The sequence below is a fragment of the Prosopis cineraria genome, unplaced genomic scaffold, assembly GCF_029017545.1.
Source record: "Prosopis cineraria cultivar Desert tree isolate PC_DT_omini unplaced genomic scaffold, ASM2901754v1 PC5, whole genome shotgun sequence".
In the NCBI taxonomy this organism is placed as follows: Eukaryota; Viridiplantae; Streptophyta; class Magnoliopsida; order Fabales; family Fabaceae; genus Prosopis; species Prosopis cineraria.
The window spans coordinates 10,349,823-10,377,027 of NW_026555336.1; the positions used below are offsets into that span (position 1 = coordinate 10,349,823).

A 27,205-nucleotide genomic window follows, 5' to 3' on the forward strand; every position below is an offset into this window, starting at 1 on the left:
TTTAGCCTCTTCCATGAAAGGGTAATATGCCACTCTAATCCATTAATTCAAGGTAAAAGAATGTTCACTTCACACCTATTCAATCCTAAAAATTACCACATCTCAAGAATCAAAATATCCATTCAAGAGCTAGGTAATTAAGTAACCTCAAACAAAACAAAACAAAGAAATTTTTTTTTGAATTTTTTTTTTGCAAAACCAAACAAACAAAACAAAATGTTTATTTCTCTCCCCCACACTTAAATCATGCATTGTCCTCAATGTATGTATAGACTAGTGATAAAATAAGGTGAGATCAATAATGAATGCATAACAAAAGTGTGGTGCAAATATTTTTTTTTCAAACTAAAACACAAAACAAAGAAGTCAAATAAAGCAAATAAACTCTAATTTTCCTACTAGGTTCATCTCCCCCACACTTGAACTATACCTATCATTAAATATATCAATTAAAGGAAGGTAAAAGCTCAAGGTTAGAGAGATACAACCTTATCATGGTGGTTCAAAAACATGTTGAGAGAAGTCCTCCTCCTTTTGAAGTGATTTGGCATCTTTGTAGAGCTTGCATAGGTGACCATTGATTTGCATAGTGGAACCCGTGGCTTTATTCAAGAGTTGCAAAACCCCATAGGGAAACACCTTGGTCACTAGATATGGTCCCTCCCACTTAGACTTCAACTTGGCATGCTTATGAATAAACCTTGTTTGGAACAAGAGGACTTGATCTCCTTCTTGGAACTTTTTCCTCAAGATTAGCTTGTCATGAAGGATCCTTGTTTTCTCCTTATAGATCCTAGAAGACTCATAGGCATCCAACCTAAGCTCCTCAAGTTCTTGCATTTGAAGAAATCTCTCCTTAGCCGAAAGATGGAAATCCAAGTTGAGTTTCTTGATGGCCCAATAGGCCCTATGCTCTATCTCCACAGGGAGGTGACAAGCCTTTCCATATACCAATCGAAAAGGAGACATGCCAATGGGAGTCTTATAAGCGGTCCGATAAGCCCACAAAGCATCCTCTAAGTGTAAAGACCAATCCTTCCTATTTGTGTTCACCACCTTGGTTAGGATCTTCTTGACTTCTCTATTTGATACTTCGGCTTGGCCATTAGTTTGGGGATGATATGGTGTAGAGATTTTGTGATGCACCCCATATTTAGCCAAGAGAGCCTTCATCATCTTATTGCAAAAGTGGGATCCTTGGTCACTTACCAAGGCCTTAGGAACTCCATACCTACAAAAAATATTAGATTTGAGAAACTTCAAAACAATCTTAGCATCACAAGTTCTAGTAGGAATGGCTTCAATCCACTTTGAAACATAATCAACACCAAGTAATATGTACTCAAAACTAAAGGATGGTGGAAAGGGACCCATGAAGTCAATGCCCCAAACATCAAAAATCTCACAAAATAAAATGGGTTGTTGAGGCATTTCATGTCTCTTACCCCAACTACTAACCTTTTGACATTTCAAGCATGCTTTACAAAATTATAAGAGTCTTTAAACAAGCTAGGCCAATACAATCCACAATCTAAAACCTTCCTAGCTGTCTTATTTGAGCTAAAATGACCACCACATGCATGAGAGTGACAAAATTCAAGAATAGAAGGCACATCAACATCATCAACACACCTCCTAATCACTTTATCACTACAAATCTTCCACATCAAAGGTGGTTCCCAAATGTAAAATCTAGACTCTCTTTTCAATTTTTCAATGGCAAAACGTGAAGCACAAGGAGGCAAGACTCTACACTCAATATAGTTAGCAAAAGAGGCATACCATGGAGGCTTAGATGAAATGGCACACAATGCCTCATCAGGAAATGAATCACAAGGAATAGTAGGGTTAGAGTTTACCATAGTAGCTTTTAAATGAGGTAGTCTAGACAAATGATCCGCTACTTGATTGGTAGAACCACTCCTATCCCTTATCTCCACATCAAATTCTTGCATCAAGATCACCCATCGAATCAAGCGAGGCTTAGAATCTGTCTTCTTAAACAAGTACCTCACAGCAGCATGGTCAGTGTACACAACAACTTTAGAGTTAAGAAGATATGATCTAAACTTATCAAGTGCAAAAACAATAGCAAACAACTCTTTCTCAGTTGTGGTGTAATTAACCTGAGCTGAATCTAGGGTCCTAGATGCATAAGCAATCACATATGATAACTTGCCCTCTCTTTGACCAAGCATAGCTCCCACAGCAAAATTAGAAGCATCACATGACAACTCAAAAGGTAAAGACCAATTTGGGGCTTTAAGAATGGGAGGGGAAATGAGCATGCTTTTCAAAGTGTCAAAACTCCTTTTGCAAGCATCATCAAAAACAAAATCAACATCTTTTTGTAAGAGTTTAGACATAGGCAAAGCAATTTCACTAAACCCCTTTATAAATCTCCTATAAAAGCCTGCATGTCCCAAAAATGATCTCAAATCTTTCAAACAAACAGGATATGGCAAAGAAGCAATCACATCTACTTTGGCCTTATCCACCTCTATGCCATTGGAAGAAATCAAATGGCCTAAAACAATTCCTTTATCTACCATGAAATGGCATTTTTCAAAGTTAAGCACAAGCTTCTTTTCAATGCACCTACCAAGCACTTTATCTAAAGAATGCAAGCATGAATCAAAGGACTCACCATACACAGTAAAATCATCCATAAAGACTTCCATGCAATGTTCAATAAAATCACAAAATATGGACATCATGCATCTTTGAAAAGTACCAGGTGCATTGCAAAGACCAAAAGGCATCCTCCTATAGGCAAATGTACCAAAGGGGCATGTAAAGGTAGTCTTATCTTGGTCACTAGGAGCTATAGGAATCTGAAAATACCCACTAAACCCATCTAGGAAGCAATAATGGGACTTGGAAGCCAATCTCTCAAGCATTTGATCAATAAAAGGCAAAGGAAAATGGTCCTTCCTAGTCACATTATTGAGCTTCCTATAGTCTATGCACACTCTCCAAGCATTTTGAACTCTAGTTGGAACAAGCTCTCCTTTCTCATTTTTTACCACAGTAATCCCCCCTTTCTTAGGTACAACTTGGGTTGGAGACACCCACTCACTGTCAGCTATAGGATAGATGATCCCAGCACTAAGTAGCTTAACAACCTCTTTCTTTACCACATCTAAAATCAATGGGTTAAGTCTCCTTTGTGGTTGCCTAATGGGCTTAGCATTGTCCTCAAGAAAAATTTTATGTGTGCACACAATAGGGTCAATACCAGGAATGTCAGCCAAAGTCCAACCAATAGCATGTATGTTCTTTCTCAACACATCAAGTAATGCATTTTCTTCCTCAAGAGATAAAGAGTTAGAAATTATTACCGGAAGCTTCTCATTCTCAATGAGATATGCATACTTGAGATTGGATGGTAAAGGCTTCAACTCCAAGGTAGGTGGCTCTACACAAGAGGGAATGAGCTTCTTCAAGTCTAATTTGGTGGAATATTCCATGGTACTATCTTGTCTTTTAGGCTTCTCACTTGTTTTTGATTTCTCCTCTTCTTTCTTTACAGCCTCCCCCTTTTCTTGCAACTTGTCCTCAAGTGCTTGGACTTGAGCCACGGCCTCGACATGTGAAAGTGTAGAATTTTCCTCCAATAGCTTGGGAATCCTAAGAACATCAAGCTCGAGTGGAGAAAAACTCATAGATTCGGCCTTAATGGCTTTAGTACCTACAACACAAGAAGATATACCCTTCTCAAGCATTTCAAGATCAAGCATAGGAGATATTTTAAACAAATCATGAGAAGAAGTAGTTGCATCATTCAAGCATGCATCAATCTCTAAACAAATAGGACAACTACATCCATCAATACATGTAGTAGTAACAAGAGACAAATCATCATCAACATGTGAGAAAGAATCAAGCATGTGAGACTCACAAGCATCATGAAGCAATAACTCAATGGAACTTACACCTAACAAAGAATAATCCTCAAAAGGATGTTTCATTGCTTCATATATATTAAAAATAACATGATCCTCTCCACATTTCAAAATCAAACTACCTTTTTCCATGTCAATCAATGTACGGGCAGTCCTCATAAATGGCCTTCCTAAAATCAAAATATCATCCCCACTCCCTTCTTTTGACATATCAAGCACATAGAAATCCACAGGAAATAATAGACCTTTAACACAAACCAACAAGTCTTCTACTACTCCATGTGGTCTTCTAACACTTCTATCCGCTAATTGGCATATCATAGGTGTCTTATGCATGCAATCAAGACTCAAGGCATGATAAATTGAAAGAGGCATAACATTAATGGCTGCACCTAAGTCTATCAATGCATGAGAAAAATGTGTGTTGCCAATCTTGCATGGAATTGTGAAGGAACCGGGGTCCTCACATTTTATAGGGAGTTGAGGCTTCATGATAGCACTCACAGATGAGGGTAATTGTACCCTTGCATTAGGCCTAAATTTTCTTTTATTTGTACAACAATCTTTCAAAAATTTGGCATACTTAGGAAAGTTCTTAACTACATCCATCAAGGGTACATTAACATGAATCTTATGGAAGAAATCATATACCTCTTGATCAAATTGTCCCTTCACTTGCTTAGGGACCACTTGTGCTTGTGGAAAAGGAAGCTTCTTCATAATCTCTTGACTTTGCTTTCCTTCTTCCTTCCTTGAACTCTCCTTTCTTGTTTCACTTTGCTCGGCCTCTCCCTCTTTTTCCTTACTAAACAACTCGGCCATAGTCCCCTTTTCCACCTTAGATGGTGGTTGCTCACATATGATCTCCTCAATGTTTTCATCCTCATCATCTCTACAAAAAGATGCATCATTAGGAGCAAAAGAAGAACTAGAAACATTAACATCAATTGAAGAATTTAAAGAGGGCTTCTCGGCCTTCCCTTGTCTTTTGTCTTCTTGTACTCTTTCTCCCAACTCCTTGCCACTCCTCAATGTGATAGCATTAAGATTAGCTTTAGGATTAGCAACGGTGTTGGATGGTAATGTAGAGGCTTGAGCATTGGCTGCACTTAATTGGTTAGCAAGCATATTCATTTGAGAAGTAAGGGCATCAATTTTAGAGTTCATGTTCTCACACTTGTTACCCATACTCTCTACCTTGTTCCCTAAGCCATCATACATGTTTTTATACAAAGAGTTCATTTCAATCAACTGCTTACGTAACACATTCACATCATTAGAAGAGTTCGAATTAGAAGAACTCTCAATTGGAACAAGCCTCCTATCACTATAAGAATTAGAAGAAGGTGCAAGAGAATTACCACTTGGATTGTAGCTTTGAGAAGAGCTACCTTGAGACAAATGAGGTGGAGGGTCACGGCCAAAGGTGTTTTGATAGGATCCTCTTTGTTGATTGTCTTGTAAAGCCACATTTGGATTTGAATAGGAGAAATTAGGATGGTCTCTCCATGAAGGGTTGTAAGTATTAGAATAAGCTCCTTGCCCTTGCCTCCCACCATAGGATTGTTTTCCATTGTAGATAGCATTTACTTGTTCAAACTTAATAGGACAATTGCTTTCTACATGCATAGGTGAGTCACAAAAAGTACAAGAATAAGGGACAAGTGCTTGAGAAGTACTTACATTGCTCACTTGAGATATTTGTGGAGCCAACATTCTCCCAATCTTGGCAGCTAGCAAGTCCACATATGAATCATTAAGAATTGAAGAACCTACCATATTCACATTTCTCTTTTCCCTTGTAGAGTATTGAGCACCACTTGAAGCCATCTTGTCAATTAGTTCCCAAGCCTTTAAGGAAGTGAGGTCAATCAAGCATCCACCACTAGCGGCATCAATGTTAACTTTGTCTCTTGGAATCAAGCCCTCATAGAAATATTGGACTAAATTCTCACTAGAAATTTGATGGTGTGGGCATTTAGCCAAAAGGCCTTGGAATCTAGTCCAATACTCATAGAGACTCTCATCCTCTCCTTGTTGGACCCCATAGATTTGCTTCCTCAAATTGGTGACCTTGGAATTTGGAAAGAATTTATCTAAGAAGAGTCTTCTTAGCTCAGCCCATGTGCTCACTTTCACATAAGAAGGGTAGTTGAAATACCACTCCTTTGCTAAACCTTCAAGAGAAAATACAAAAGCCTTAGCTTGAACATCATCAACATTTACATGCATAGGCTTCATAGTATCACAAACCAATAGGAAAGTATGCAAAAACCTATGGCAATCCTCTCCTGGTAACCCATGAAATTTAGGCAATGCATTAATCAAAGAGGATTTAATTTCAAATTGAACATTAGTAGGAGGAACATATAAGCCATAAGGATTATCATGCCAATTAGGTTGAGTTAATTGCCTAATGCTCCTCTCCTCTCTAGGGTTATGCAAGCCTTCAAATTCATTATTAACATGGCCATCATCATGCAAATTCTCATTCCCATTCCCATGGCCCTCATTATGCACATGCTCATGTCCTAAGATACCTTCCATTGTTGAATTACAAACCAAATGAGAATCAAGAATAGGTTGTGATCTTCTCAATCTAGAAATAGTTCTTTCAATTTCTGGATCTAATTCAACAAAAGAGGTATGTTTTCTTCGGGTCATGCACTAATCAAGCTCAAGAAAATTAAGAACAAAGAACAAACTAAACTAAAATGCAAATCAACATGAAACAATTCAAAACACACAAAAGCAAGAGAAATAATTTTTTTTATTTTTTTTATTAAACTCAATAGCAACAAAATGAAAAAAAAAATAACACCAAACAAGTAGAAAGAGAGTTAGAAATGCTCAATCAAGAAGCTTTGGCAATTCTGGAATTCGCACAGTAGGCTCTCTGGAGACAGTGAACTTGTGAATTTTCTATCAGCAAATCCACATGATAAATTCCCCTGAAACTTTTATGAGAAACACAAGAGATATACAGGAAAATTATATAAAACTTTTAGATTAAAAATCCTTCCCAATCGTTCCCAGAATTTTTCACAAGTTGGTCCTCAAGTCTGGAGAAACAGGATTTCGTCCAGAAGACCTTCAGAGCTTCTAACAAACTTTCAAATAGGAAAATGGAAAAATTGAAGAAAATCCTAAACACAAGAAACAAAGATAAGACAGCGATAAGAAAAATGAAACTAGAATCAATCAATTTGAACGCACAAAGAGGAAGATATGCTAACTCAAAGTTGAAACAGGGTTTTGGGAATCCTCTGTAATGGCTCCCTGGACCTTGTTAGATTGTAAAATTTCCACAGGACACTTCCCACGTCCAAAATTGACCAAACCAATTTTAAAGTGAAGCTAGGATATAGAGCTTTCAATGAAATAAATTTCAAGTTCAAATTCCCTCAGACTCATTCCCAGTTAATTTTTCAATTTCAGACAGAGACACTAGAAACAGAGTATTTTCAGCTCTACACCAAACCAACGAAAATTGCACTAATTTTTTTTTCTTTTTCAAAACAGAATAAAAACACTCAAAACACACAAAAAACACTAAACAAAACACAAAACACAAATTTTTATAATTTTTCAAAAAATTTCCCAGGAACACTAAAAATGTAAATTAAGTACTAAACAACCTTAGAATTAAACTTAAACCATTCCCCGGCAACGGCGCCAAAATTTTGATAGGAAATTAGTCGCTTATCCTCAAAATTACACTAAAGCTAACCCTAATGCAATATAGGGCCAACCCTAGGTCATCTCCCAAGGAATGGTTTTAAGTCTAATTGAAAGTTATCTAGTGAAATAAATCAACCAAAGTTTGTAGGAATTTAGTTACCTAGCTAATTATCTAAACTAATTACCTAATGTGCAAGTAATTAAAATGCTAGTGAAAGTGAGTGAAATGAACTTCCCTTTTCACAATAATGGAACCCTAGAGATTAGTTGATTTTGGACTCATTATCTTCTCATGATTAGGCTAAGTTTAGCTTCCCTTTCCTCTTGACTAAAGCTGTCATGACTTAAGAAAATTATCCTAAGCCAATTAACCTAATTAGCTAACCTCCCTAGGTCTTAGATTAAAGTCCCTAGTTCAATTAACCAATTGGTGAAGACATTAGCCAAGTGATTCACTCAAAATCCTCTCTCAACAGCCATGGTCAAACACATAAATTGAGCAACCACAAGATTATGTCAAGCTACTCAACAACACAAGCATTAACACCACAAGATTATGCAATATTAACACAAGAAATTCACTAATTGAAAAACACAAGATTATGTGCCAAACAAAGAGTGGCAAAATTCAGTCATGGCTGTCCAAGGGAGAAATAAAATGAAACAATCCTCTCTCTTTACATCAACATCAAATTCAAATTAGAATTTATAAGCTAAGATGATTAAACCCTAGATTAAGAAATCTAACCATCTAGTAAAAAGAGAAGAGGATAGGAAACAAAAGAACTTAGCCAATTTGAAGCTCAAGACTCATCCTCCATCTTCATCTCTCTAGGATTCCACAAAGAAACTTAGCCAATCTTCATCTTCAAGAACCCTAGTGATTGCTTGTGAAGGCCAAACTCCATAGCTCTTGAATGATGGAAATGAGCTTCAATCCTTGTGAAAATGGAAGGGATGGAACGAAAATGAAGAGAGGAGAAGAATGGTATGAGTTTTGTGGAGGTTTGGTGGCTGAAAATGGAGGTTAGGGTGCTGGAAAATGAAGAACAAAAGAGAGAAAATGAAGAACACTATGAACAAGAGAGAGAGAATGTGGAAGATGAATGAGATATGTGTTGGATCCCATTTGGGACTTAAAATGGCGTGCTCCTTGGTGTCTCCCATCAGCTGAAGCTTAATTAAAATAAGGAAAAAGAAATTAAAATGTAAATGGGAGCCTTGTCACACTTGCAAGGTGGCAACTTCCTATTGGTTTGTAGATGATTCCAATGTGTGCCTAATTTTTCATGTGTCATCCACATCATTTTAGCTGATCTAATCCCTCAAAATAATCATAATTCACGTGCAAACCATCAGCCATTGACCTCAAGGAGTGTTGACCTCAATTGCCCAATTGATGCACAAGTCACATGCCACCTATGTCACATAAATCACATAATTCAATTAAATAGCATATGATATAATAAAATCTAATTCATGTCCAGAATTAAATTCATAATTAGAAGGGAGAATTTATTAAATTAATCAAGTTTCAGGCTGCACAAAATTATAAAAATTTCCACACAAAGGCAAACCAAAAACTAGGACAAACTAAGACACTTAAGAAAGTGTTGACTTTTTTATTTAATTACTCCCAAACTAAAATGAATTTTAAAAAAATAATTTCACCATTCATCAACTGGACATAAAATGCACTTTTTCAATTTTTCTTGTACATTTTCTCAAAAGTTCATTTTTTGGACCAAAATGCCCCTATGCACTGAACCTAGAAACTTAGGCAAAGTTCCAAATCTAATGCAATGTGTGCACTTGAAGGTGATAAATCATTAATAAAATGGTCCTAATTGACAAATAAAAGTGGGTAACAAATGTGTTCTATCAATAGGTGAATCTTAAGCCAAGACAAATTATGAGAAAATGAGTAATTTGAGGGCTAAGATTGTATTATAAATATGATTGCATATGTTTGTATATGTATGAGTTGAGAAGTAGCCAAGTGGGTTATGTTATGCCAAGAAATGGCACAGTTTGTGAAATTAATAAATTATGAAAATTGGCTGTAGAGGGGTCAAATTTTGATATATGTGTATGATTGTGAATAATTGTGGTCAATCAAGTATATTAGATCCTTTTCGACTGGGTTTAAGGCTTAGTATGGTCCAATGAGAGAAAGGGATTGATTTGAGAGCTTGGGGGCGCAAAATTTTTAGAAAAAGTAACAATTTTGCACCAGGATATCCAAGTTTTGATCGGACTATTAGATCATGTCCAAACCTATCGCATTAGTTAGTACACGAGCTAAGTTTCGTGTGGGTACTTGAATCACTTTAATCAGATGTTATATGAGAAATTGGAGCATGCTGAAAGTTCATTTTTGTTGTCAAAATATGCCACAGCACATAGAGGCATATGCCATAGTGCATATCACAAACAGGATAAGTGTATGGCTCTGTGCCATATGCCGTAGCGCATTGACCGTCCGCCATAGCGCATGGACCAAAATTTAGTTTTATTTTGTGTGCTGAAATGCATGCATTTGAGTTAGGAATGCTAGTGGGTTATGTCCACTATGTATTTGGAAAGCATATGATTTATTTCTGCTGTGTTTCCTCTAATTGATTTGTGATTTAATTGATTTTATAAAGAAAATCTTCAGCCAAAGCTTTTGAAATGAATTCTATTATTGTGAATGATGTGAGTTAATGGTAACACCATAGTCTTCTCTTATATGGTGTGGATATATAGGAGGAGGTTACACAAGTGACAACTTAGGTTATTCTTCACTAAGGAGGCTAACTAAGGTTAATTAAGGCTAACTAGTGGACTAAACTAGTGAATACAAGGCATTCACCATTTGAAAATCTCATATTACAATTCAATATCTCAAAGTGGTCGAACATACCAATGTTAAAAGAAGAAGAAATTCAAGTCAACAAAGTTGTTTCAATATAAACATTTACAACCAACTATAAAATTAGAGATAAATTGAACTACAATTAACTATAGTTATAGTCTACTAAATAGTTTATATTGCTATAACCTATAGAGAAATAATTAATATGATAAATATTATAGGATTAAAATTGTGTAATGAGATTAAAATGCAAAAGAAAATATATAAAGACACAAAACAAGGTAGACTATATTTAGGAAACTTTTGTGAGCAATATGGATTTGAGAAAATCCAAGCTTCCATTTAGAAAAATATAAAAAGAAAAACGTTACTCAAATACCTTATAAGAAATAAAAAATACTTTCCTAGATATATAAAAACCTTTAAGAAAGATAAGTCTTTTCAAAAAGAAAAAAAGAGAGAAAAGATAAAAAAAGATATACTTTGTTATAAGCGTAGTATATTTGGACATTACTCTAATAAGTGTAAAAGTAGGGAAGTAAATTAGAGAATTATAGATAAGTAAAGAAAATAAAAAAAAATTATTGAGAATTATGATAGAATGTGATTTTGAAACTGAAGAAGACTATTCTTTAGAAAAAGAAGAAGAACAAGAAATAGAAAAAAAAAATTTAATGTTAAAGATATGGATAGTGATAGTATGTCATCATCTTCAAATGAATTTGAAGAAGATTGTTTAGAAAAAGGAATTTGCAGTTGTACAGAAAACTTAAAATAAATACTTTAGATAGAGAAAATTTAAATTTTTTGATAGAAATTATAGATAAGATTCAAGATGAATAAATTAAAAGACAGTATTGATTAAAAATTAAAGATATTCTAAATAAAGAAAAAAAAATCCCAAACTTCTAGAGATCCTATAAACATTAAAGACATCTTAAACAAGTTTGAACCTGAAAATAGTAAACTAGTAGAAATAAAGGAATTACAACAAGAGATAAAACAAATAAAATAAGAAATTAAAGAATTAAAAGATAATGAAACTTAGACAAATATAGAGATATTAAAAATAACAGCTATAATAGAAACAAATGAAAGAAATAAGGAAGTAGAAGGTAAGGATGACGAAGATATTAGTGAAATAGCACAAAAGTAGACCGAAATAGATACATTAATGTAATATCTCAATTAACTTTCAAAAAATGGTATTGTTAAGTTAATTTAGTCATAAACCAAGAGTCTTTTAGAACTATAGTAGTTTCAATATATTTTGGAGCAGACATAAATTGTATACAGGAAGGATTAATTCCAACAAAATATTGTGAAAAGACAATGAAAAGAAAGAAATAGCCAATAATTCGACACTAGATATACAATATAAGTTGACAAATGCTCATATTTGCAACCAACGAATATGTTTTAAAAACATATTTATGTTGGTTAAAATTTTGGGTGAAGTTGCCATTTTAGGCACATCTTTTCTAGAACAAATATTACCCTTTAAAGCTAGTTATGAAAGAATAATAACAAAAATTTCCAGGAAGAAAATAATTATTGAATGGATTAAACCCCATATAGCTGAAAAAAATAAAAATGTTAAAACAATAGTCAATATTTAGGGTTAACTCTATACATAGAAAAAGAAAAAAAAAATAAAATTTCTTAATAAAAAAATTCATTATAAAAGAATAGAAGAACAAGTAAAAAATTCACAAGTCATAGAAAGAATAAATAATTTAAAAGAAAAATTTGAAAAAAAAAATTTGTTCAGAACATCCAAATGCTTTTTGGAATAGAAAGAAATATATAATTGAACTCCCTTATGAAGAAAACTTTAGAGAAAGACAAATCCCAATGAAAGCTAACCTATACAAATGAATCAAGAATTGTTAGAATATTGTAAAACTGAAATTCAAGAATTACTTGAAAGGAAATTAATAAGACTTAGTAAATCTCCTTGGAATTGTTCAGCTTTTTATGTGCCAAATTCTGTAGAAATAGAAAGAGGAGCTTCAAGATTAGTTATAAATTATAAGCCATTAAATAAAGTTTTAAGATGGATTATATATCCTATTCCTAGCAAAAAAAAAAAAAAGATTTGATAGGAGGTTATCTAACACCTCAATATTTTCTAAGTTTGATATGAAATTTGGATATTATCAGATCCAACTTGCAGAAAAAGATAGGTATAAAACTACGTTCACGGTCCCTTTTTGGTAATTACGAATGAAATGTAATGCCATTTGTATTAAAAATACACCCTCAAAATTTCAATAGAAAATGAATGACATTTTTAATCCCTATAATAAATTTACCATAGTCTATATTAATAATGTTTTGGTGTTCTCCAATTCTACTAAAGAACATTTTAAACATTTAAATTAATTTTATGAAATTATTAAACCCAATGGTCTTGTAGGTTCAGTCAGAAAAATTAAACTATTTCAACTCAAAATTAGATTCCTAGGTATGAAAATATACCAAGAAAATATTAAGCCAACTAGTCGAGTAATCGAGCTTGCCAACAAATTTTCAAATAAAATTTCAGATAAAAATCAAATATCTCTTCATTATATATTAAAATTTATATTATATTAAAACAAAATATATAATTATATATCCAAAAAAATAATAATTGAAGATTAAATAAATTATATTATGTTAAATATCTACGCCTATGAAAATAATTAAATAAAAAATTAATTTATTAAATTATAGTTAAAAAAATTTTTAAATTATACTATGATAACAACAAATTTTATTTAAATTATTATTAATACTTTTTAAAAACACAGTATGTATATTTTAAATTAATTATCTAGAATATAATTTAATAAATTATTAAATATTTATTTAATTAATAAATAATATAAAATTATTATAACTTAAATAGGTGGCATTTTAAGTGTCAAAAAACGTCACCTCTCTTCTTAAAAATAACAAAAATAATATTTACTGTAATTGTTAAACAAAAAAATAATAAGAGAGATGGTGTTTTAAAACACAAGTAATGTCACATATCTGCCTTTACTTTTTTAAAAATAATATATATATATTATATAATTTACAAATATAACAAAATATGAAACTATTATTTAATTAATAAATAATATGTTATCTTTTGGAAGATTAGATAATAGAGGTGGCATATGCTTAACTAAATATATTTTTAATTAATTATCAGAATTAATAAAATTAACTAAATATATTAATTAATAAATAAAATAAAGTCCAGATGTGGCGTTTCGAAAAGCTCTAAACGCCACTTGTATTATTTTCAAATTCAAATTTATATTTGTATATACTAATTACTAATAATATAAACAAGTTAATTGAAATAAATATATGAAATAATAAAATATATTAATTATTTAAAAATATAAGATATATCTCCTTTTAATTAAAAATTTTATTTTTATGAAAAATATAATTTATTAATTTATATCTGAATAATTAAAAATATAACAAAGTGAAAAATATAATTTATAGAATTTATTCATTACAACATTATAGTAATAAAGTTTAAATAAATAACATGAATATGTTGTTTTTTAATTAATTAATGTAATATTTAATTAATAATATTTAGAATTTAATAAAAATATAATAAATAAAAATAAAATAATTATTTATTATCTTATAAAATTATATAACTGAATATTAAATAAATTATATTATGTTAGTTATCTAATCCTATTAAAATAATTAATTAACCAATTAATTAATTAAACATTTCTTAAATAATTATTTGTGTAATATAATAACCAATACTAATTAAATATATTTTAATTATTTTAATGGAGGTGGCATTTCTATAATCTTGAAATGTGACCTGTATTATTTTCGAATTATAATTTATATTTATATATTCTAATTACTAACTATAATAAATAATTTTATTAAAATAAATATATAAATTATAACATATAATATTTATTGAAAAATATAAGACAGGTGGCATTTCTAGTAACAAGAAACACCACCTCTCTCATTTGTTTTAAAAAAGTGATAATTAAAAAATATAATTTATTAATTTATGTTAAATTAATTAAGTAATATTACAAACTAATAAAATTATTAACTAAATAAATTAAAAAATATATTAATAAATATATAAAATTTTTGAATATTTAAACCATTAAATTTATTTATTAATTATTATTATTATCAAAAAAATTATTTATTAATAAATATACTTATTGTATAAATTTTACATAATGTATTTAATTAGTTGCTAATTTATATATATAAATATTTATTTTTTTGTATAATAGAGGTGGCGTTTCCAATTGCAGAAATGCCACCTTTTTATTTTAATTATTAACTTAAAAATAATTAATTAATGAATTAGAGAGGTGGCATTTCCAATAAGGGAAACGCCACCTATCTAATATTAAATTATTAAGTAATTATATATATATATATATATATGCATTTATCTTTTATACTAATTATATAATTATGAAAAATAAAAATATAATCTTAAAAAATAAAATAATTAATTTATAATAAAAGTAGAGAGGTGGCATTTAATTACTGAAATGCCACGTAATTGTTAATCATCATAAAGTTGTGGCATTTTATTTAAAAAATGCCACCTCTGTGTATTTAAAAATTTTTAAAACAAAAATATAATTTGTAAGTTGTGCCATTTGATATAAGAGATTTCACCTCTCTACCCTTGCTTTTATATTTTGTGGTGTTTCATTTTTTACTGTCACAAAATGCATGTGGTTAAATCCCATTTTTGTATTAGTGTCATCTTGCTCTTTCAAGGACTCCGTGAGGCTAGGTAGTACTATATGAATCTTAATGGTTTGAAGCTCCAAAACTCCTTGCAAATGAGAGGGATAAGTTCGATTAAGTGAGAGGAATGGAATGGTGGTATTTTCTTGAGGATGGCTGAAAGTGAAAAGTGTAGGGTTTTTTAGAGAAGAAGGAGGAGAAAATGAAGAATAAGATAAACTAGAGAAAAAGAACGAAAGAGATGAATGAAAGTGTGTGTTTGAATATGAAATTGTGGTTAATAATTTGAATGGGGTGTGTTTTCTCTTCATAATGGCTCCTAAAAAAATATTTCAAACAGAAATTAAAAAGGCTAGAGCGCTTCATACTATGTGCACATGCCCTTAGGTGGTACTTTCTCATTAGTTGGATGATAATTTTTATACTAATATAAATAATCTCATGCTTTACACTTAGAAAATATGACCTACCCCATCCTTAAAGCCATTTTCACACCACATTGTGTCTAAAATGCCCTCTTGCACTTCCTTGACTAATTGATACAAGTCCAAGTATACACATGTTACCTGTATCACATAGTGAACAAAATTAATAAAATAAATATATGTGACATAATAATTCATATCTTAGCATATGAAATTAATTATTTAAATAGGAGTGAAATAATAAAATGCAATTCAAGGGCTGCCACAAGTGAAAACACCATGCACAAACACATGAACAAAACCTTAATTAAGTCAACAACCCTAATTTGAGATTTTTAATTAATATCTCCCAAAACCCAATTGAATTTTAAAATATAATTTCATATATTCATTATCCTGGGCTTCAAATACATGTTGACTAATTTTCTTATACATTTTCTCAAAATTTTAAATTTTGGACTAAAATACCCTTAATACACAACTTTGCACCTTAAGCGATTTTCTCACTTTTGAAGACCATGAATGCACTAAAATGGAAAATATAACATGTAAAATGGGTCTTAAATGAATATATAAAGTGTGTAAATAATGCATCTTATCACTAAGGTAGAGGCATATGGCCTTACTTTTTTTAAGGCTAGGAAGTTGTGGTTTAGAGTATTGACCATGATCTACTAATGGGATTCAGGTGTGCATGAACATTCATATATTGTTAAAGGTAGGAGTTCACCTTATGGTTGGGCCACTCCCTACCACTCTGAGAATGGTAAAGAGGCACTATCCATAGTCTAAGAGTGGTAAAGAGGTGCTAGCCCTATCTCTTCCACTGATGGTAAGCTTGGGCTAACTAGAGATGTCCTATGTATAGCCTATAGGTATGGTCAGTAGATTTGGAGGTTTTGGGAGAATACTTGTGTAGCCTACTTATGCCTTGATATTATATCTTGCATCATGGTAATGACTGTATTCATACTTTTTTATGTTTTTGATATATATTTATAATTCTTGTATTAGTGCTACTCTATTTCTTATATATAATTTTTTTGTTAGCAAGTATTCAAGATTATTCTGTTACTGAGACTTTTATCTTATCTCGTTACATCATGTCTATAGGTTCTGAGGATTAAAAAAGGCTAAGAAAGGAAGTGTGAGAAGAGCAGCTATTCCTATAATAGTTTGTAATGCTACTCTTGAGTTAAATCAATGTTTATTTGTGTATAGTGTTTAAGTTTCCAAGTAGGGTGCAAACATAGACATACATTGTTTTGGTGACTTGCTTGTATCACTCTTATTATATCTTTGCTATTTATGATACTATATGCTTGTGCATGGTGGGCTTAGATGCTATTACAAGCAACATATAAAGATAACATCTTTTGGAACCTCGTCTTATAGTATGCAATGAGTTTTGTGATCTTAGCCTATGATGCCTAAGTTAAAGGTATCTGTTCAAGGCTAGAGGTATTTGTTCCATAGGTAAGATTTGTGTATTGTAGATGTTGAAACTTGTTCCACTAGTATGTTGAATATGCCTATGTGTACAAGATTACTTAATGTGTATTTTGTGTGAAATTTATTAATCTTGACTGAATGGTAAGGCTTGGCCCCATTTGTGCAAGTCAAGTGTATATGAGTAGAACAATGGAGACCAAATGGATAATTATGGTCTAGGGTTGGTAAGTTTCATATAAGTCCACCTATGTGAAAAGGGGCATTAAGTAGTCGAATTGACCAAAGGTGTTTTGTATGTGTTTTTATGTGCCAATTAGGTGTTTCTAGTCCGTTTAGACTTGGTTCCAGGCGCCCTTCTATCAAAAGATTATGTTTTCATCTTCTAAATCAATAATGTGTCATTTATTTAAGTACTAATGATATAGCAAAATTATTGGACAAGCTAGAGTATGTGAAAAAGGATGTTTCTTACTTGGATGAAGGAAAAAAATGATGATGAGTTTACAAGAACTCTTACTTATTCTGAGTTCCCTAATCACTATGTTTATAAACAAAATAAGTGTGATTAGAAATGAAGAGAAAAAGGTTTTGCAGTTAATAGAATCACTCATGCTTCACCAATGTTAGAGCACTTTACTATCTTCGTATCCTTTTCATAAAGGCAAAAGGTGCCAAAACTTTTGATGACATTAAAATTATTGAGGGCATTATATATCCAACTTTTAGATATGCATGTTTTGCTCTTGGATTGCTTAATGATGATAAGGAATATATAACTACCATAAGAGAAGCTTCACTATGGGCATCAAGAACTTTGTTAAGGAAAATGTTTGTTAATATGCTATTTTATGGTTGCTTAACTCATCCAAACTTCATTTGGAAGGAAACTTCAATAATTCTATCAAAGGATTTATTATACATATCATAATGATCCTTTGAGCTCAAGTAAATTTTGTAATATTTTTGTGTAATTAGTACTTTTAAGATCATATTTATGTCCTTGCCATAACTTGTATGTTGTTCCACATTTTAGGTGTCCATGTATTAGAATATGAGAAGGAACAAGTAGCATTAATTGAAATTAAGTCATTGTTGCAACAAAATGGAAGGACTCTTTATAACATCCTCAAACTTTTTATTTGGAATTTAAGTGCAAATAAAGGGTAAAATGGTAAAATTGAGCAATTTCTAGTTAATAGAGTTTGGGTAAATCAGGCTTGAGTGGATGGTCAAAATTGGCATACTAGCTTGCTATGCCATATGTTATGACTCACGCACCCTACACCACAATGCACGACCCTTTACTAAAATAAATTAGAGACAAGCTATGCCTGATTTCAATGAAGCAAAAGAAACAAAACATAAGAGGCTTAGAGAGGGAGCACTAGGCTACTAGGGCTTTATCATTTAGCTACTTTGGAGGCAATCTACATTAGTTTAACACTTGAATAAGCTTCATTCCCCCTCTCTCTCCCCTATATTTGAATTTATAACTTTGTTAGTTAGGTTTAGATGTTGTTTCCATCTTCTATTATGTTCTAACTAAACCCATTGTATTCTTTGAATGCTTGGGGAGTTAAATTAAGTTTCTAAACCTAGGTTTAAGGATTTTATAGTGATTTAAAGTTTTAAGCTAGTGTTTGGATGAATCCTAAGTGGAACTTTTAGTTTGGGAGCAATATGGGTCATGATTTTGTGTTATCTAAGCCTTTGGGTGCTAGATAAGGATTGAAATATATTGGGAGTATTGTTTATGCCAAAACAATTTAGGTAATATGGATACCTAAATTTAGGCTAAAGAGGTTATTTAAAGTTGTAAATTGATTATTAGTGTTTAATCTTATAGATTAAATATTGGTCAGGCTTTGTTGAGCTAGTGGAATCTAAAGAAGTTGGTAAATTGCCACAGTAACCTTTTTTGTAATAAAAGGGTTGAGGTAACCGGATAATTTAGTCCTTTTACTTATGTATTTGGATGGTTATGATTTTTGAGAAAGTATATGTGTGTGTGTGTAATCTAGTGTCAAAACTAGTAATTTAATTATATAAATGTTTGGTGTTTTAAAAATCTATGTAAAGTGGTATTAAACTATAGTATTATTTTCATGTCTAAAACCTATTCATACTCATTAGTAGATAATTGTGAAATTGGATACAAGTTTAAAATACTAGTAATCAATGTATGATCATCCCTAATGAATTTAATATGTATGAATGGTATTGTATAAGCATGATTATTGTGAGAGGTTGGGAATTCATCTTAGTGTTGTAGGGATATATTATTTGAAATTCATACGGTACACTAGCATTTTAAAGGTAGCAGTGCTTAGTTTCTCTTGTTTAGAAGTCCTAGTACAATTTTGATGATATATTTAGGCATCGAGAAGGGGGAATCTATAGTTTAAAAATAGGCAAAGGCATCTTTGACCTAGCTACCTCGCATGATTGGTGAGCTTGGAAAGTCCTATTGTGTTGTTAGCTCACATATTTAGTTAGCGGAAATAAGGAGGATATAAGGTGTAAAGTATTGATCATGCATTGTATGAATGGAATTATATAATCATGTGTATGATATGTATTCGATAAATTTGTTTTACTTGCTACTTCATACACTCATGCACTATTCTAGTATACTTGTGGATATATTAGATTATTTGGATATTAAGACATTGTCTTACCCTCATAGTTATATTTTATAATTGAAGGCTCTAATAGGGGCAAACAATAGGAGGATACTTCCTAGAACTAAGGAGCTTGTGACTATATAGCTCTTTTCTTTGGTATTTTGTGTAATGAATTATCTATGATAATTTATACTAACTTAGAATAATGCATTGTTTTTGGATCACTTGCATGAGATTATGGTGTTTTTGGCGTACTTCAGCTTAGGATGTTATAATTGTGATGAAAATGATCGTAAGAGCCTAAAATACTAATGCAAATGTCGATATTGTGGTATTTGTATATGTATGGATGGCTATTGTATGAACATGTGAAATTATTCTTATACCCCTTGATGTATGTGGAATGAAGGTTTTAATGGCCAAGTTGTGGTTGAGATGTATATATGTGGAATTGTGGATTCCATTAGGTATATTGTGGTCCATTTAAGTTAGTTCAAGTAGTCTTTGGTCTATTGGCATTTGGTTTAAGAGTTTGGTCACTCTAGGGTGAGCTTTGAAAGGAAAGAAAGGTCATTTTGTGCTCGGGTGTCTGTAACATTCTAAATTGCTTAATCACATGATTAGTTGTTAACCGATAGTAAAGTAATAATTAGTGTGGGATTAGAGATTTGGATGATTAGTTGGCAATTTGACTCATTAGATGTTACATGAACAGGTACGGGTGAAAGGATTGCATTTTAGGTCAAAACAAGTGCACGTGGTGAAAATTATTCTCACTGTGCCATGCATTATGGCTTGTGCTGCATGCGCCACAGCACATAGACTAAAAAATGACCCTTTAAGTCATGAAATCTGGGTGATTTTCAGAAGAAAGAATCTAAAAACACACAAAAGAAGTGGAGAAAGAGTTAAGGTCTACTAAGACAAGTTATTTTGGAGTAGTGGAAGGTGCTTCTAATCGGTTACTTAGCAAGTAAGCTACGTATAACTCTTACCTTCCATTCTACACAAATTTCTCTGAAAATGAGTTATAGAGAAATTAAATCGGTGAACTTTTAGGGGTTTGATTCTTGCTTAATAGTAATAAAAAGGTTCTCGAGAGTTAAATTAGAGCTTTACGATTGGTTTAAAGCTGAATGATAGAGCTTTAAACCCGTAGGCTTAATTTGACACTAAGAGAGAGAGATTTTAGGGTGGAAATCTAGTTTGAGTGAAACGAGACCTGTTAAGGTGATGTAAAATAGTAGTGAAGTAGTAATGAACCTATAATGGATAAATGGAAAAGAATACACGGCTAAATATAGCCATAAGCAGTGAAAATGTGTTTTTGGTCAAATTAGACCAAATGATTGAATTGTGCCACATGTGTTCAGATTGGCATATTAAGTGTGTGAGTTGAGAAAGGAAGCTTGTGATAAGCTGTTGTTGTAGTTGAAATCTACAGGTAACCTTTCTAGTGATAAAAGGGTTGAGGTAATCTAATAACGTCCTTTATTTGACTATTTATAGTAATTGTGTGTGAGTATACTATGCAGTACATAAAAGTATTTTGAACTGAACATGCTTTATAGCATTATGTAAATGTTGCATGAAAATGGCTTTTGAGTAAAGGCATGAGTAAGGAAAATGCGATTTCATATGGTATGTGTGTGTATATATATATATATGTTAAGTGTGAGAAATATATAGAGTGGTGATTTGAAACCTATGTGATTTAAAAAGCATGATTATAGGGTTATGAGTTCACTTGAATAGAGAGGCTGTGATAAGACCATATGACATATTCTCCTTAGTACCCGACAAGGTGTGGTGTTGGAGAATTATAACTCCTTAGTGCCTTTTGAGGTCGGTGTTAGAGAAGATCTCCTTAGTACTTATTGAAATATAGTGTTGGAGATATGGGACTCCTTAGTGTCTTTGTGATATGGTGTTAGATTCAATGACAACCCATTATGTGTATTGGGAGAAACTATAGTTCGTATGTGCGTTAAGACATCTTTGGCCGGATGATTCTACCACTGTAGGTGAGCTCAAGGCCAATGAGAGTGTACATTAGTCTAAGGTGAGCTTTTGCTTTTGTGTCGGGATGATTTAGAGATTCAGTTAGTAGTGGTCATGCTCTATGATGCTATGAGATATTGTGAGGTTATACAGAATGTTATATATGAGAAAGTGGTGAAATATGGAACACTAATGTAACTTAAGTGAATATGTGATATATCTTATGTTAATGAGGTTTTAAATGGTATCATATGCTTTACTTCCATATTGTTGCATGTGATAGTTAATAGAAGCAAGTTATTCTATTACTAAGATTTTTATCTCTCCCCCGTAGTTATATGTTTACAGGACCAGACAGTGATTAAGGCAAGGGAAGAGAGTCTGGACCAATTTGAGTTGTGAAACCATGTATACTCTGAGTCTGCATAATGAACTGAACTAAGAATTTATGTATATATGTGTATATGAGTTGCCATAGGGTTGCATGCATGTTTTCAGTAGTGGAATTGTGAAATTATAGCTCGATTGTATATATTTGTGATGAAATGAATTAAGAGCTATGATTTGAGTATGGTTATGTTGAAATTGTTGAGATTGTTGGTGAATCTTAAGCTTAAGTGAGAAATTATAATGAAATGAGTAATTTAGGGCTAAGATTATAGTGTGAATGTTAATATATGTTTTTAGGATGAGAAATAGGCTAAATAGCCTATGTTGTGCCAAGTATAAGAAAAGTGTGTAAATATGTAAAATGTGAAAATTGGCCATAGAAGAGTCAAATTTCAATGTATGAGTATGTTTATGATATACTATGGTCAATTAAGTGTATTAAGTCCTTTTGGACTTGATTCAAGGTCTTGTGTGGTCTAATGAGATAAAAAGATCAATTTGAGTACTTGGGTATGTAAAATTTTTAGAAAAAGTAACTTTTTACACCCCGAGTGTCCAAATTTTGATTGAACTATTATATCATCTCTAAACCTATCTCATTAGCTAGATTACGAGTTAAGCTTCATGTGGGCACTTGAATCACTCTAATCGGATGTCATATGTAAATATAGCGCACGCCGAAAGTTCATCATTTTGTTGTCAAAATGATAATAAAAATTCGAACAGGCGCGTTGCAGTGTATAGTGTCACATGCTATAGCACATGACACAAAATAGATTGAGTGTATGGCTTTGTGCCACATACTACGGTGCTCATACTAGACGCCACAGTGTACTGACCAAATCCCATCTTTATTTTGTGATGAAAATACATGTAATTGAAATGGGTCATAGGATATGTCCACAATGCATTAGAGAAATGTATGATTTTACTTCCACTGTGTATTTCTCTGATTGCAATGTCATTTGATTGGTTTCGTAAAATGAGTCTTGGGCCCAAGCTTTTCAAACAAAAAATTTGATTATTGATCAGTAGTGAGTGATGTGGTAACACCATAATCTTCTCCTATATCTGGAGGATTTAGGAGGAGTTTACAATTGTACTAATTAATTAAAGTTCATTTTGTACGAAATTTTATTTGTAGTTGATTTATTCTTTCAAGTATTGTAAAGTTTGTAATATGTTAAACTTTTAATTTGAGAAACTAATCACTAATTAGAAATGAACTATTGATTAGTGGATTAATTATGGTTTTGGATGGTAAATTAGTGTTTTGACTAATTGGGGCGTTGAATAAATAGGAACGGATGATGGAACAGCGATTTGAAGTGGAGCATATGAGTAGTAATGAGATTTTGCTCACTATGCCACATGCCACAGCATGTGCTGCATACGCCGTGGCATATGGCACAAAATTTGGATAAATAGGATATGGATCAATATGTGAGGTAAAGAGGAAAAAGAAAAAAAACTCTCACGAGAGAGGAGGAGGGAGATCTATACTATTAGGGCATGTGAGTTTTAGGTACCAAGAGATATTTTTGACTTGACGCTTGTTGAGTAAGTTTTGTACCACCCTATGCTCTTATTCTACCTTAATTTCTTAGTTTGAAATATAGAAAAATTGAATCGGGAAGCTTTAAGGGTTAAATTCTAAGTAGAAGTTGTGAAAGGACTTTTGGGTGTAAAACTAAGGTTTTGTGACTGGTTTGGGAAATAGTAATTGAACTTTTAGTTTATAGGCTCAAATTGACCTAAATTGAGCAATTAAAAAAGGTAGAAATACTTGTGTTATTGAGAACTGTTTTAGTCATTTTGATAGCCTAAGAGTTTGTGATTAGGGTGAATGGATTATGATGAGTCTAAAAAGTATAGGTGAAGGAATTGTGAGTGCTAAGTATGATAACTTAGCCACATTTAATGTTTTTATTTGACTTTAGAAGTTAAAAAAGGGCATTTGTTTATGTAGATTGAGTATTTGGAAGATTACTCGATGAAATCTACAAATTTCAAGTGATTCAGTGCAAACAGTAACCCTTGGTAAAAAAGGCATGAGGTAACTCAATAAACCCTTAGCTTGTATAATTATTTACTAATTATTTAAGTAAATTATTTGTATTATGATTTCTAAATTGATAGAGTAGCCTTATTGTGAAAAGTGGTGAATGTAATGCATGGGACAAATAGTGCATGAGTTAGTATGTGATAGTAATGCTTGTGATGCATGAGATGTGTGTGATAGTGATGCCTAAGTGCATGTGTTTTATGCATATATGTATGCATGAGAAAGTAATACACTAGTCTCAAGTAAAGGCTCATAGCCCTACTTTGTGTAAGGCTAGGAAATCTAGGTCCAAAGTGTTAATTATGATCTACTAGTAAAACTCAAGAAGAGTACATGAGCATTCATATATGATTAGAGGTAGGAGTTCACCTTATGGAGTTGTGTAGCCTATATTCCCAACTTATGTGATGCATATGCCCTATGATCTATAGCTAATGAGCATGGTTGGCCTACTCATTATCACTATGTGAGTAATTGGTAGGGAGGGAATTTATTTAATGGTCCACTAATTGGTTAAGGGGAATCCATAATCTAGAGATGGTTAAGAGGTTTTGGCCCTCCTTCTTCCACTAATGGTGAGCTTGGATTGACCAGAGAGGTCCTATGTATAGCCTATGGGTTTGGTTGGGAGATCTTGAGGATATTAGTGAAACATGCTCATTCATTTTATCTGTGAATTACATATCACTAATACTTAATGTCCTCACTGAAATTACCATTTAAAGCATATGAAAACCATCTCTAGAATATCCGAGTTGTTAAAAACAGTACACATTGAAAAATACTCAAACCCTAAGCAAGAAAGCTTCAAAAGCAATTTATTCTTAACAAAAACAAAATTTTATCTGTGAATACTCAAACCTATATTTAATGGTCCATAATCTAGCTAATGAGTTGTGTAGCAATTTATTAATACTCAAACCTATATTTAATACTCAAACCTATATCTGTGAATACTCAAAAGCAATTTATTCTTATGGAGTTGTGTAGCCTATATTCCCAACTTATGTGATGTATATGCCCTATGATCTATAGCTAATGAGCATGGTTGGCCTACTCATTATCACTATGTGAGTAATTGGTAGGGAGGGAATTTATTTAATGGTCCACTAATTGGTTAAGGGGAATCCATAATCTAGAGATGGTTAAGAGGTTTTGGCCCTCCTTCTTCCACTAATGGTGAGCTTGGATTGACCAGAGAGGTCCTATGTATAGCCTATGGGTTTGGTTGGGAGATCTTGAGGATATTAGTGAAACATGCTCATTCATTTTATCTGTGAATTACATATCACTAATACTTAATGTCCTCACTGAAATTACCATTTAAAGCATATGAAAACCATCTCTAGAATATCCGAGTTGTTAAAAACAGTACACATTGAAAAATACTCAAACCCTAAGCAAGAAAGCTTCAAAAGCAATTTATTCTTAACAAAAACAAAATTCAGACAACATGTGAGTTGTGAGCCACAACATATGCCATATGCCTCATAGCATGTTAACACATATGCCTGTGTAACATCATGAATTTCTTAATCTCATAATTAGCTCTTAATTAGGGGTAAAGTGGTAGTTAGTAAAGGATTAGAGATTTAGATGATAGATTAATGATTTTTGTTCTTTGGATATTGAAAGGGTAGATATGGGTGAGAGGATTGCATTATAGGTTGAAGCTAGTACGCATGGTGAGAATTCTTCTCACTATGCCATGCACCGCGGCTAATACTTCATGCACTGCGGTGTATAGACTAGAAAATGACCCCTTAGGTCATGAAATTTCATGAATTTTATAATTGAAACACACAAAAGAGAGAAGAAAAGAGTGAAGAGTGTACTAGGGCAAGCTATTTGAGAGTCTTCAAGCAGCGTGGCGCATGGACCAGAAAATGACCCCTTAAGTCATGAAATTTCATGAATTTCAAAAGGGAGAAAATTGAAACACATGAAAGAGAGAAGAGAAGAGTGTAGGGTGTGCTAAGGCAAGCTATTTTGAAGTTGTAGAAGGCACTTATGATCAATAACTTATTAGGTGAGCTACGTATATTCCTTACCTTCCATTCTACCCAAATTTTTATGAATATGAGTTATAGAGAAATTGCATCGTGAAATTTTAAGGGTTTTATTCTTACCCAATAATAATAAAAAGGTTTTCAAGAGTTAAATTAGAGCTTTACAACTAGTTTAGAGTTAAATAATAGAGCTTTGAACCCGTAAGCTCAATTTGGCCTTAATTCAATGAGATTTTAGGGTGAAAATCTTGTTTAACTGAAATGAGACCAATTGAGGTAATGCAAAGTGGTAATAGAGTAGTAATAGACCTAGAACAAATAAATAGAAAAGAATAGATGGCCAAAATATAGCTATAAGTAGTAATTATACACGTTTGGTCAAAATAGATCAATTGACTAAATTGTGCCAATTGTGTTTAGATTGGCAAATTGTGTGTGTGAGTTGAGAAAGGAAGCTTATGACAAACTGTAGTGGTAGTTGAAATCCATGGGTAACCTTTCTAGTGACAGAAGGGTTAAGGTAACTGAATAACTTTCTCTATTTAACTATTTGTTGTAACTATGTATGGGTATGCTATGTATTATATGAAATTGTTTTGAACTAAGCATATTTTGTAACATTGAATGTTTATTGTATAAAAAGGAATTTTGGTTAAACAAGGGATGAAATTTATGTAATTTGATATAGAAATGTGTATATGTATATGTCTGAGTAAAGTGGTGATTGAGAATCTATGATTGGTTTAGAAAGCATGATCATAAGGCTGGGAGTTCACCTGTGCAGAGTGTGCTAATAAGATCATATGGCATATTCTCCTTAATGCTTGACAGGGTATGGTGTTGGAGAATTATACCTCCTTAGTACCTTTTAAGGTACGGTATTGGAGATGATCTCCTTAATGCCTATTAAGATGTGGTGTTGAAGATTTAGACACCTTAGTGTCTATGTGATATAGTTTTAGAGTCAACGACACCCTATTGTGTGTATTGCTGAAATCATAGTCCGAAAGTAAGATAGAATACCTTTAGTTAGGTGATTTTGTAATGTCC

At 32.2% G+C, this 27,205-nt stretch overlaps 1 non-coding gene across 1 annotated transcript; it reads left to right on the forward strand.

The window, feature by feature from the left end:
• Positions 1-5,865: 5,865 nt before the first annotated feature.
• Positions 5,866-5,972, forward strand: LOC129312273 (small nucleolar RNA R71). Its single transcript, XR_008593517.1, has one exon. It is a non-coding gene; the product is annotated as a small nucleolar RNA R71 (small nucleolar RNA).
• Positions 5,973-27,205: the final 21,233 nt, after the last annotated feature.